Below are 14,290 nucleotides of genomic sequence, written 5' to 3'. Positions count from 1 at the left end.
ATGACATCGATATCATCAATGACAACATTAATATAAACCAAAATTTATTGTTTATTTTTGCACGGAGACTAATACTGCGTTTAAGCATTTTATTGTAGTATCATCATATTTAATCTTCATAATGACCTCTCTGTGATGTGGGATCCATTTTGACATCTTTGGTAGGTACCTAAGAAAATACAGCCTTTGTAGAATGGTGCGAATAGATATAATGATGGTGGCGATGACGAAGAGATCAACACATTGAGTGCCTGTTATGTGACAAGCAATCTTCTAATTATTTTACCTATTTTAATTTAATTAATCCACAATTACTTTTTGAGGTATTCGTATTAAATCCTTGTTTTGTGGATGCAAAACCCAAAGCATCAAGATTGTATATTCAATGTCCAACTACGTGGAGGTGAGGATTTAATTGGAAATCCATCAGTTTGGCACCAGAATTTGTACTTTTAATCACTACACTATCCTGCCTCAAAATTTAAGAGTACAGATTCAAAAAGAGCAAAATAAGTGATAAAAAATGAAAGAAGAGAATAGATGCAAAAGTTTGTGTATAATGGTAGTGCAAGAAAGTAAAAATTTACACAATACCTTAAAAGAACAGTAGAGAAATAACGTTTTTTCTAATGATCATTGTCGATTATTCAGCATAGGCAGTAGTGTGCACATTTTAAGGTAGAGTGGGACAAGGCAGTACAAATGGAATAACTAAAGCAAGAGGAGAGAGGATGACGTTGGATACAGAAGAGAAAATGGGGTGCCATGCGGGAAGAAAGCCTTACTGTGATGGCAGAGAGGTCGTAACACCTTTGAGAGAGGATATGAACGTATATCATATCACCGAAGACAAAAGAGAAACCAATTCACACTTGGCAAACCCAATAAATGTAGGTAAGGGAGTCCTGGGAACTTATTCTACTCTTATGAAAATTCTTCTGAAACATACCAGCCAGTTTTTAGCCTTAGCAGGCACAGTATGGAGACTGAAAGTGATCCTTCGGTGAACGATTGTAAATACATTATAATTTTTGGGGGGGGGGGGAGGGGGAGAAAAGGGGTTATAATTTTTAACTCAAAGCTCTTTGTACAGGCCTGCAGCCCCTGGATTTGTAGCCATAATAAATCGAAATAATGGTGTACAGAAGTCAGAGCAGGCCATTGAAGTTTATTTTCAAAATGATTGCTCGATTGATTGATTGATTGATTGCTTTTTCTACTGTCATTCTCTTGGGAGAGTTAAATGGATAGCAGAGACAACTAGTTGCTCCAAAGTGTTTGTGTAACAGACATTTCCTATTAGTCAGAATTCTGTCGATGGAAGTTTTATAATAAATAAAATCGCAGACATCTGAAATGATTTGCCAAGATTACTCGGCCAGACTGTGATTGGATATTAATGTACAGCTCTCAAGATACACTTATTTTAGATGCCTAAGCAAGACAGTGTGGGTAGAAAGAAGAAAAAAATAATGATCAGTTTTCATTTTTCAGATTCCTTCATTGTGTGCTCAGTGTGTGCTCATATTTGCTCATTTAACATATTGAAACACCCACTAGGTGCCAGATCTCTTGGCAGTTGGAAGTCACTAGTGTTCTAAGTTTGACACCTGGCTATGACTGGCTTGCCCTGAAGTTACCAGCCTTGCTGTGGTGATGATAATAGCAATTACACATAAAGGCAGTAATATAATACAATGCCTCAAGAATTTCAGCCTTAGAATCAGCCAACACGGTTTTATGGGACCTATAAATTTGCTTCCTTGTTTCAATTTAAATGTTTTAATCAGAAATTGGAAACTGACATAGCAATGTCTGGCAGATAGAATGGCTTTGAAATAGATATTTCGTAAGAGTTCCAGTAGCTGATTCTAATTACCTGCAAACAGTGCCCTTTCTGGCATTTAAATAAAACATGTCAGAGCACAAAGAAGACAGGTTACTCATTAGAGTTTGAAGGTCTGTTGAACCCAGAGCACCAGCTTGAGGTAACAACTAAATCAAAGAAAACCCACGATGGTTTACAGTGAAGATATGCCTGAGGAAAGAGGAGAGCACAACTGTACTCGAGAGTATTACAAAGCAATATTTTGTGCTGTGTACAGGCCGGTGTGCAGGGCCTCACACAGATTCATATGGAGTAGCAAACTAATGACATCCTAAATTTATTGATCTCACCTCCTACCGACTCAAGATATTTTGCATCTTGTTTATCCAATTTTATTCCGATATAATTGACACATGACATTATATAAGTTTAAGGTGTACAACATAGTATTCGATATATGTTATATTATAAAGTGATTACCACAATAAGTTTAGTTAACATCTATCACCTTGCATAGTAACAATGTTTTCCCTTGCAATGAGAATTTTTAAGATCAATTCTCTTAGCAACTTTTAAATATACAAAACAGTACCATTAGCTATAGTAGTCAGGTTATACATTATATCCCCAGAAATTATTTATCTTATAACCAGAATATTTTTAAAGAATACATCATTGCTTATATTTCAATCATCAAATGATTTTTCTAAAGTAGCATTTCTCAAAATGTAACATGAAGGTCACCAATATTGGGCCTATGTTGATGTATAGAAAAAAAAAACAAGCAGTAGTAATTCCTGAAGTGCACTCTAGATCTACTTAATCCAAGATTCTGTGGTGGAGATTGAGAAGTTGCGTTTAACCACAAAATTTAGAGAATCATTGTATTTTTAACTTGGGGTTACAAAATATATGGTCTTCAGGAAGATATACATTCTTATACAAATTTTTGAGTATGTGCATATTTCTGGTTTTTTTTTTCTTTTTTAAAGAAGATTTATAGTTCTTTTGAACTGATCTGTGATTACAGGGTAATTAAAACGAAACTTAAACTCCGGGCTGTGAGCTCACAGCTCTAACCATCTGCTTCTGTTTTTTTTTATTGTTGTTTTTATTGTTGTTGTTCTTTACTCTAATTCATTTTAGCAATAACCTGGCTTAATCTGGGGAGTTGGAAATGGTTCCCTGAAGAAATGATGTTAGACCAAAGGAAGCAATGATTGTCGTAAAAGAAAAAAAAAAAAAGGCCAGAGAAGATGAAGAATCAAAAGGCAGGAAGGCAGCGCTGTGAGCGGCGGCTAGAGGAACGGGCCTAACCAGACTAACTCGTGATTTCATAGCATGTTACAATTCCCTCTGAGAAGCCATGAAAGTGTTTTCTTCAGACACATTTATTTAAGAGTTCAATTTGTTTAACTCTGGAAAGAGGAAAAAAACTGTTATCACATTGTAACATGTTAAAGGAAGGCAAGTGTGAATGAATATATGAGAAACAATTAGAAGAAACGATTTTAGTACTCTACACACGTAATGGTTATAACTTGAATTGGGAAATATATGAATATATATGCATATAATTATTCTACCTCATAGGAGAAAGAAATCAAAGTACAATAGAAATTGTTAGATTTTGGTGGATTGTATATAGAGAATAAGAGAGAGAAAAGTATCAACTTTTATTGCTGGATTTGGGGCTTATTCAGCTAGAATAAATGCAGCGCTTTCACCAACATGAGGAACCTTGCGGGAAAGGGAGTTCTGTGGTCTTGGATATGTAGAGTTCTAGATTCCTTTGAAAAAAAAATGAAAAGTCCACCTTTTATAGGCAGTTCAAATATATGTCTAGAATTCAAAGAAGACATCAGAATGTAAGGTATATGATTTGGAAAATATCTGGACCCCATTTTCATCTTAATCATACCTCATTAATCCCGCTGGACCCAAAAGTGCCCAGTCATTCCCCACCCCAACTGGCGGAGCTCCTCACAAAAATTTTTATCTAAAGAAATGCTTTTGCTAAATAAAAATGCATATTTTTTCAAGAGACAATAGGTCAGGCATTGCTACTTTTTAATTTTCCCTGTTTAATACCAATCGCAGAGGACCATCAAATTTGCTCTGAATCTCAATAATCTAAAGTTCTAGAATCCATACTCCCAATCTGTGTGTGTACAACATAATTTTCTCTTATTCTCTTAGAAATTTATGTTCTGCCTTTCCAATGAGACTTCAGACCCCTTAAAGGAAAAAAAACAAAAAAACAAACAAAAAAAACAGCTTTTTTTTCTTCTATAGCGTCTTTTATAAAAATGATTTTGAGGCAGAAGGCTGAGATGATGATTCTACTTTATATAACTAACAAAGCAGACATTGGGGGACATTTAATAATAAAAAAATGTAGTCAGCATGTAAAAGGTAATTAGAATCATAAGAAAAATAGAAAATGTTCAGCCAGATTTCAGAAAACAGTATATACCAGCAACCATATATCTTTGCAGTTGGGATCAAATAAAGTTAATATGAATGCACTTTAGGGAGTCTGAAACAAGTTCAGCATGATGGAGCAGAAAGAGCACAGATTCTATGGTCAAGCTGGCCTGGATTTAAAGGCTTTTCTCTTCCCGATGATCTGTATGACCTTGGGTTTGTGAATGAATTTCATGAGTCTGTTGAGAGCCCTTCATGGGCACTGAACATTCCTGCCAGTTCTTGCTGGATATCCCAAACTGCCAGGCCTGACTGTCCGTTGGACCTTGAAGTGTTTCTTTCCTTTAGCTGGTTGTATATTCTAAGAAGGAGATAAAGACAATCACAGCACTGTAGTGTTACTTACCACTATCGTCTATAAAATGGGTAACCATTCTACTTCATGGTATTATAATAATGATGCGAGGACTAACATTTTGCTAGACTTTTAACAAATGCTGGTTCCAACTCACACACATCATTGTAGCAGAAGTGTCCTTCAATTAAGTTCAGACATGACCAGTTGGGAAGTTCAGGCATTTATTTTTACCCCAAGGATGATTGGCGGTCGAATGCTGAGGCCTGGAGGCTATGGAGCAGAGGAAAGAAAGATACTTTTGAAAAACGGTTTTCAAAAATAAATGCCTTTGCAAAGGTAGAGGATTATAGTGACTCATTTTATAATTGTTTACACATTACATCACCGTCGGGTTCTGTGGACATATAGGAAGGGCTTTAGTGATCTCAGCCTAAAGGTGCCTTCCGAGAACAGATCGCTTAGCATTTATCCTGGTGAATGATGTGTCAGCTGCAATTCACAGGTCTAATCGGGTGAGGGTTTAGATTTCATTTCTAGAGTTAAAGAAAGAAGGTTAAGGTAGGGCGTAATTTCTCTTTGAGTTGCCAGCGCAGTCTTCTGAACATACTAGGGAGAGAAAAAGTGAAATAATAAGAGTTTGGGGGAATGAGAGCGTGGACGAAAGGAGACACTGAAGGTTCGTAAAGAACAAAGCAACCAGACTAGGACAGTCATAAGTTACCAAACAAGCACCACCTCGAAACCTTCGCCTACCTAATTACAAAGCTTTTTTTTTTTTTTTTTCTCATTCCTAACCGATGACTTCTTTTAAGGATTGCCTATGCTTTTGTATACTGTGAACTTAATCATTTTAGGTCTTATAAAAATACAATTTACTTCAACAAGATCACCTAAATCTATACTTTCTACAAGCCATTAACTCTTTCACTGCCCACTCCCCTAGCCCCACTCATTTACTTGAATTTCGGTGTTTAAAAAAACATATGCCTCCCAGATGGATTATATATTTATCTACATTGGAAACTGTACCCTGAAACTATGTTTCCTTCCACTTAAAGGCGCAATGAGTCATGTTCTATTTCTCATTATTATTAAAGTTCTCAGAAATATCATATGTCATCCCTTATCCTCAAAGATAATTTTGCCTGTGGCGCTGAGTAAGAAAAAAAAAATGGATCATATAATTGTTTTTCAGAAAAGGTGATGCATTTCCGTAGATCTCTCCATACCTTCTTATCTTGAGATTTACATTGAATGAACTTTCTAGACAAACTAGGGACAATGTCTTATTTTCAAAAGATAACTTTTTCAGTATCATAAAAATTTAACCTACTTGTAAGTTGAGTATACTAAAATAAAATTATTCTATGTAACTAACAAAGATTTATATAATGATTCTTATAGTCATAACTCTATTCAAGACATTGATTATAAAATTAATTACACAACCTTGTTCTCAAATATCAGATAGTAGAGGTGATGAGCATCAAAACAGATAATTATATCGCTATGTACTAAGTAATGACAGAAATATAACAAGTTACAATAAAGATATTAGGAATAAAAGGGTATATAACCCAGACTGAAGAGTAGGGTTATTAAGAAAGATTATGACCAAGATTGACAATCCATAAATTGAGTTGTGAAAGATGAAAAGGAATTAGCTAACAGAAAGGGCCACTTCCGAGCAGAGAGATGCTTAACCACCTATGTCAGAAACAAACACATCGATGTGAAGGGAGGAGTAGGAGCAGGAAGGTATGAGCAGCTGGATGAGGTTCGAGTGAATTATAAACCTGGAGGCGTAGGCAGAGCTTAGATCTTGGAGAACCTCACATGCTACCTTAAAGAAGCTTAAGTCATATATGGTTAATGATAGAAAGTCATGGGGTTCTGCGCGAAAGCAAAAGTGGCACGTCCATATTTGCATTTTAAGTTGAGTGTAGTCAATTGCGGGGAAGCGAGCTAATGGCAAAGAGAACTGAGATGGGCGAGATTGAAGCTAATCCATAAAATAAATGACGACAGTATTTAATCTTTCATATTAGTGTAGACACCACATGCAACACCAGCCTAATATTGTGGCTCGCCTTTATTTAAGATTCAATTTAAGAAAGTATGTGGCAGTAGAAAAAAAAATTAAATTGGGGAAATCACTTAATATCTAAGCTTCTGTAATGTACAGGTATCAACACCTACCCGAGTTCATTTATGAGGACTATAGAAGCCAAGGTCTAGACAGTACCTGTTCAGTGGTCACCAGACCAAATAGTTGGATGATAAGGCAGAGTCAAGGGAGTAAGTGTTCTAAGAATGTGAATATTGGTTATAACTCATAAATATCACAAAATACAGAAATAAAAACCAAGATTATTATGGAAAGTCTCAGGCCTATATCTTTTCAAGGAGAGAAACTCATCAGTGAGACACTTATACATTAGCCTTCCATGTAAAATTTTACACATGACTTCTGTGCAAAAGTAAATAGCGTGGCCACAGGAAGCAATGAGAATGAGCATAATCAACATACTCACAGGTCCCAGAGAAAGGGGACCACACATGTCGTGCAGGGCCTTGGAGGAAGTGCCAGGATTCGGTCAGGTGGCTGAAGACAGGAGTGAGGGCACAGTCTAGGCGAGAGTCATCATTGGGGATTTTACAGAAAAGGCAAGATAGGGCAGGGACTTTCTGTAGAACTGGCTACTTGGAATGATCCCAGTGGGTTTTGGACTACAGGAGTGATCTCTGATTGCCTGATACCTGAAACCAGAGGCAAGAAGATAACGGCTTTGTGTGAGAGTTAGACAAGGAGGTGATTGGGTCTTTAGATTTGAGATTGGTTGGTTTGCATATAAGAAAAGCGTTTTTTGTTGAGCCTTTTACTAAAAATGTCCTGGGAGCAGCTGTTTCTCCTCAGCCAGCGAGCTTTTTAAGATGTCAAAATATCATAAAATGCAGAAAATAAAAAACACGATTCTCAGGACGATGCTATTTTAAGGAGGACAGCCCATCTGTTAGACTTTTACACATTGGTCTTTTAAGTAAAATTGTACACATTAAACCTCCATGTAAAACTTTTTGTTGAATTAGGGTTTAACCATTAAAACAAAGAAAGGAAAAAGGAAGGGAGGGAGAAAGGAAGAGGGAGGGAGGGAAGGAAGGAAGGAAGGAAGGAAGGAAGGAAGGAAGGAAGGAAGGAAGGAAGGAAGGGAAGGAGGGAGGGAAGGAGGGAGGGAAGGAAAAGGAAGGGAAGGAGGGAAGGAGGGACTGAAATTAGGAAGGGAGGAAGAAGCGGAAGAATGGAAGAAAGAAGAATGAAAGTGAAACAAGCCCAAACTCCAAAACCTCTTCATTAAAGTCTTCTTTCAAGAATAACATTAAATAAAATCGGTTTTGTTAAATTTATGTTAGTTCTTATCCCTCTTCCCATCTCCTACCTGCCCCCTCCCCCACGCTTCCTACTGTCTAAAAAGATTTTTAACAGTAACAACTCTGAGAATATTTCTAGCATCTAGTGAGCTAAGGATGCTGCAAAACATCTTATAATACACAAGAAAGCCTCTTACAAACAAACATTTCTGGCCCCAAATGCCAATAGTGTCAAGATTGAGAAAACCCTGATTTAGATCAACATCACTTCAGAGAGGGATGGCATTTTGTAAAACAGCTATTTGTCCTCCCATTCTGAAATTGAGAAACTAAGGGCAAAATAATGAATTGCAAAAGTATTGTTGTAATTAGAAAAAGCTTTGTTTAAAAACGCGTTTGATAAAAATACAACTTTTGTTTAAATGATTTTACGCAATTTTATTAGATCGGTGCCACAGGATTTCTAATTTTCCTATCAGATCAGCCACGTATTTAGCTGCTTCTCTTGCCTTTATTTTAAAACAGAACTTTTAAAAAATTAAAGGAGAGAAACAGCCAAAGTCTGCTTTCTCTGTGAAATTGTATACCTCTGAGAACCTAGCCCACCAACAGTGCACCTAACAGTTTCCCCCTCTATAAATGAACTTCGGGGTCATAAAGAGAGAGGTGAGCAGAGGGAGAATTAAGAAGTTGACAGTTTTATTGCTCATTATAGACTGAAACAAGAAGATGGAAAGATTATCACAGGGCACGTTGCTTTGATTCTGCTATCATGGGAAACAATATCTTAAGGCTAAAATATAAAGAGGGAAAGTTGTAAACAAAAAAAAATTCCAGACCATTATTCAACAAATATAGCAACTCTTGACATGTTCTGAGTCAGATGTAAATGATCAAAAGTGGCCTGAAGGGAGCAAAGATGCCACTTTGAGGAAACTCCAATAGCAGTTAATTTAGATAAGGAATATGATATTCTAAATAAGTCATGTAAAAACTGAAAAAAAAAATAAAATGGTGTAAAAAATCTCTATAAAAATACTGCTTGGGTGGTTTGGCTGTGTAAATGTAATATTTAATGTAACAAGACATTAAATAGTGTGGACTCATAGAAATGCGTTCGAAACACAGCTAAGCAGCAGTACTTTCTGTAAATTCATTCAATGAAGTACCACTATACCCTTTTTCCTTTTTGTCAAGTAATGTAGAAGGAGGGAGTTAGCTTTCCACTTTAGCCCTCTTTAATTTTCTACTGTATTTATTTTGCTCAAAGTCTACATCTATCCTCGCAAATAGTGGGCACTGAGGGAAGAATCATTTAGTTGAATCAAATTGACTTGCCCTATACTGTTGTCTTCTGATTATTCTTAACTTCCTTGAATAACCCCTAAATTTCTCATTTTTTTTTCCTGCTCCCATGGGTTCAACCATCATCTATATGCTAATGACTGAAAATTGCATTTCTTTGTGGCCTAAATCACTATTCTTAACTTCTTCCTGTGGACCCAACACCTCCATTATTTCATCTTGGCGAATGCCTTCCCAACTCCCAATATAGTAATTTGTAAATCATCTGCAATAATCCCTGGTTTCTTGAAAGATGAGATGAAATTTTCCACATAAAGAGGATGAAAGGACGACTCTAAGGATTTGAGGATATGGGTCCATCCAGTCTATATATGTGATAATATGAGATAGAGACTGTCCATTGCACGTGCCATTTAAGTTATCATCAATGACCTTGGCAGGAGCTGCTTCAATGATGTGTTGAGAAGAATAATCACATCGTGAGGAGGGGAAAGAATGGGAGATAGTGTCAATTTCACTAGCTCTTTCTGTTCCACGACTTTGCTAAGAACATGGTATATAGTAGACACTTAAGAAATCTGTCCAGTATGTGACTAATCTGGAACTAAGAAACTCCAATTTCTTTGGCAAACTATTTTTTTTTTTTATGAAAAGACTATATAGTAAATATTTTAGGCTTTGTGGGCCATATGGTCTCTGTTACAACTATTCAGCTCTGCCTTTGTGGGCAGAGTCATTTAGAATATGCGAACTCCTATTCGCATATCTATCTGCTTCACAATATTAATGCCTGCATTCTCTACTTTCTCCCATTTTATAGCCTGTCCATACCCCTAGTTAAGGCTAATCCCTTCCTTTCTGAGCTAGATCCTCTTCCCTTCTACATAAGAATGCTACTCTATCAATTGCCCTCTCTTCCTCGTTTCCATTTTTCTACCTCAAATTAATTCTATCATCATGCACACTGTTATTTCTCTTAATTATTACAAAGGAACGTCTCTTGATTTCACTTTTCCCCTTCATATACCACTCCAACTTCTTGGTCTCTTTAAAGCATAATTTCTTAAAACAATTGTCTGGACTGGGTATCTCCAGTTCCCCATCTCCTATTCTTCCTAAATCCACCACTCCAAACAGAGTTATCCCTTTATTACTCCATTACAAAAAAAAAAAGACTCTTGTCACTGTTGCCAGTGGCCTCCACATTGCTAGGCTCAGTGGTCAATTCTCACTCCTCAACTTATTTGAGCTACCGAAATTAACTAACATCGCTGACCACTTTCCCTTCATAAAGACACTGCATGGTGTCCAGGACATCACACGCTCCTTGTTTTCCTTCTACAGCATTAACTCTCATTCTCAGCCTCCTGTGCTTTTCCCTTCTCATCTCTTAAAATATTTAACAGCTGAGCACTCCAACGAATTTCTTTACATTTCTTAACTTCTCTAGCTTCACCTACTATCTGGAAGATCTCATCTAATTTTATGTATTTAAGTAATTATGTACTTACTGATAGCTTTTAAATGTATATTTCTACCTAGGATCTCTGGCTTATACTTAAGCTTTCTATACTTAATATATACTCAATATCTCCACTTGCGTGTCTAATAGAATCTCATACTACATTGAAGTTCTGATTTCCTCCTATACCCCTTCCCCGCCAAAAAATATTCTTCCACTCTTTTCTTCATTGTACAAAACTTAGAGTCATGTCATCCTTGACTCTCATTCTTCTCCAACATCTCACATCCAATCTATCATTATTACCTCTTAAGTCTACAGTCAAAAGAAATAGGAAATCTAACCACCTTATACCACTAAAAATGCTTCTGCTGTGGCCACCTCGTCATTCTTTCTCACCTGGATTACTGCAAACACTAAGTAGGCTACTCGTTTTTGCCTTTCCCTGACCAGCCACAGTCTAATCTCGACAGAACAGCTTAAGTGACCCCTCTAAAGCTAAGGTAAAACTTTTCAATGGTTCTCCCTGTTACTTAGATTCAAATCCAAAGTCCTGATAGTGTATTGCAAACTTTATACGATCTGGCCCCTGTTAACCACCTGGCTATGTTTCTTACTACTCTGCTACTTGCTCAATCTGTTCCAACCACATTTGGTCTTCACATGCATACTAAAACCATATAGTCATGCTTCAAACTCAGGACCTTTATAATCGCTGCTTCCCCTGCCTGCGTGCTGCCCCAACCCAGGACGCACACGTATCTACATGGCTTACCTCCTTACTTCCTTCAGGCATTTGCTCAAGTGGCACCTTCTGAATGAGACCAGCCCTAACTATGCTATTTAAAATTACAACTGCGAACAAAGCAAGTGCTCAATTACTATTCATTGTGTAAGTGAAAGAGTAGATACATGAACTGAAGAAATTCCATGAATTAAAGGGAACCGTTACAATGGTCACTGATAGGACCTGATGTTCTTTCTCCTAATATGGACTATTCCGCCCAATTTTTCTATATTATTATAGTTTTCCTCCTGAAAGTCTCAAGCGAAACTAAGAACAAAACATGTATGGCACCGTGTTACTACTCCAGCTATTGTATGGAAGTCACTGCTAGCTACAGAGCTAATAATAAAATTCCTGAAAGTCTTGATCATGTCTAATATCAACTTGCTAACTATAGAACTTTAAAATCACAAAGAAACAAAGTAATTGTTTGCAAGCAATAACAGATTCAAGTACTAACACTGGATTTTACAAGTTTCTAAATGTTAAAGAACTTTTCTGATTTCAACAGTGCTAGGATGTCATTGCCATTTGGGTGAAAAAGAAGAGACCCCATGTGGCTAGGAGGACATGGGAAATGCACCTTGAACAGTTTAGTTAGTTTTCCCTTCTCCTGAGGGTCATTCATCTCCAATGGCCTCTCCTTTTGCTATTGCTCTTGAATCAGAGTGGGATTGGAAAGGACCTGAGTTCGAGGCTTAGGATGATTCATTCTTACAGGGACATTAAATACAAATATTGACAGAGATTTTTCTCCATGTATGATGGTGATGTCTTTACATTTTCCAGACATAGTTTCCTTAATCTAAATTGTTGTTCTACTTTAATCATTAGTTGGATGAATTATTGACAAGGGTCGAGTAGATCTGTGTTTTGAATTTTGGCTCCACCAGCTGGATCTGTGATGCTGAATAAAATAATTTTCCGCTCTTGCCCTCAGATTCCCCACCTGCAAAGTACATAGTATCAGCCATCAGACAGTGTCTTTATGAGAATTAAGAAAATTTAATTTACATCTCTACCACATGGCTTTTATGAATCTTCGTTAATCTTATTCTTCCTTTAGCTTTACAAAGATAACTGAGAGGTATAGACCTAAACTCAAAATTGAGCCTTGGTCTATATGGAATTAAATGATAGAAACTGAAATTTCCTGCCCATGATACCTTGAAGTCAAGTCTGTTATTCTCAAACATAGAGGAGCAGAATTCCCAGAGTGAAAGATTAATATTCCCATTATTTTAGTTTTTTAAGCCCAAACTTATTTATTATTTCACTACATGTTAAATTTTATCTTTGCTAATTTTTCCGTAACACAAAAATTAATAATTAAAGTAATTTATGTGCACACTTTGACAAAATTTCATGTATATAAAATTCTTCAGTGGATATCAACTATATTTATTTTTTGATCTTCATAATAATCTTGAGAAGTAGATATTATAATCATTTGCATTAATAATTTGAAGACAGGATGCACAGAAATACTAGGAGATATGCTATATCTCAGCTACATAGTGACAAAACTTAAACTTGAATCAAAGTACTTTGCATTTAAAGAAATATCTCATTTTAATTATACTGTTCTGTTTTTATGTAACCATAATTATCTTCCATTATTACAAATAAAAGGCAACATAAAATGTAGGACACATGTAAGCAAGATAAGCATATGGGTTTATTCCTAGTCAAACATTGCCTCTATCACAGCCCACCATTTTCTGTGAATTTAGTCATTGTATGTCTAGTGGTATAGTCTCGGGAAAGCCGTATAGGACAAAGAAAAAACATTTATATTTGCCTAATTATCTGCATGAAATTGGGCACACTCCCTACAAACCATTTCAACAGAGTAGGCAAGGAATATATATATTTTTTTAAACTGCGTATCTAACTAAATGCCTTAATTTGGATTTTTCTGAAATCAGACCTCAAAATAAGAGTTTATGTACATGCAGATCTCAGGGAAGGCAATCACAGAACATGCAATGAGAGAATAAGGAAGGGAGAGCAGGAGGTGAGGAAAGCCTGTAACTGATACATTAATGATCAGTTTACCACCGTGGGTAACTAGATCTCAGCCCCCAAGCCTGACTCAGAAGTCATGTGAAACAGAGCTTAGGATTGTTTCACAAAGCGGCAAGGGAGCTAGAGGATGTATAAAGCATTTCTCATGGCTTATAGTTTGAGTGCTCTTCCTGAATACGTACTACCCTCCCCCCACCCACCGTCACTCCAGGCTGCCCATGATACCTTGAAGTCATGTTTCTACAAGGAAAATCCTAAGCATGTTTCTGCAAGAAAAATCCTCGGGCAGAAAAAGGCAGGTGCTTGAGGTGGAAAGCTAACTGAGTGTATGATAACCGTCCACCGAATTTATAGGCGACCTATAGCATTTGCTGACCCATAGGGTTAGGACTGAGCATGGATAATGTCATCTATAATAGGTCATGCCTGTGTTTTTAGAACAACTGTACTTATCATGGTATAACATGTATCACATTTTGCTGTAGTGACTTCTTGGAATCCATATTCTCCCTAAGACCCGAGGCTCTGTGATATCAGAACCACTGCTAATCTTATTCACTAGTCTGTCACCAATATCTTGACTAGTTCACAGCACATAGTAGCAGGTTAGTAAATATCTATTTATGTAATAGAAGAAACTTGACATTTTTAAAACAACTTCCCTGAGGTGTAAATGCCATACAATAAATTATACATACTTAAAGTGAATAATTTGGTATGTTGACA

The sequence above is a fragment of the Rousettus aegyptiacus genome, unplaced genomic scaffold, assembly GCF_014176215.1.
Source record: "Rousettus aegyptiacus isolate mRouAeg1 unplaced genomic scaffold, mRouAeg1.p scaffold_m13_p_15, whole genome shotgun sequence".
NCBI lineage: Eukaryota > Metazoa > Chordata > Mammalia > Chiroptera > Pteropodidae > Rousettus > Rousettus aegyptiacus.
The sequence above is the reverse complement of the archived record's forward strand: the minus strand, read 5'-3'. Positions refer to the sequence as shown.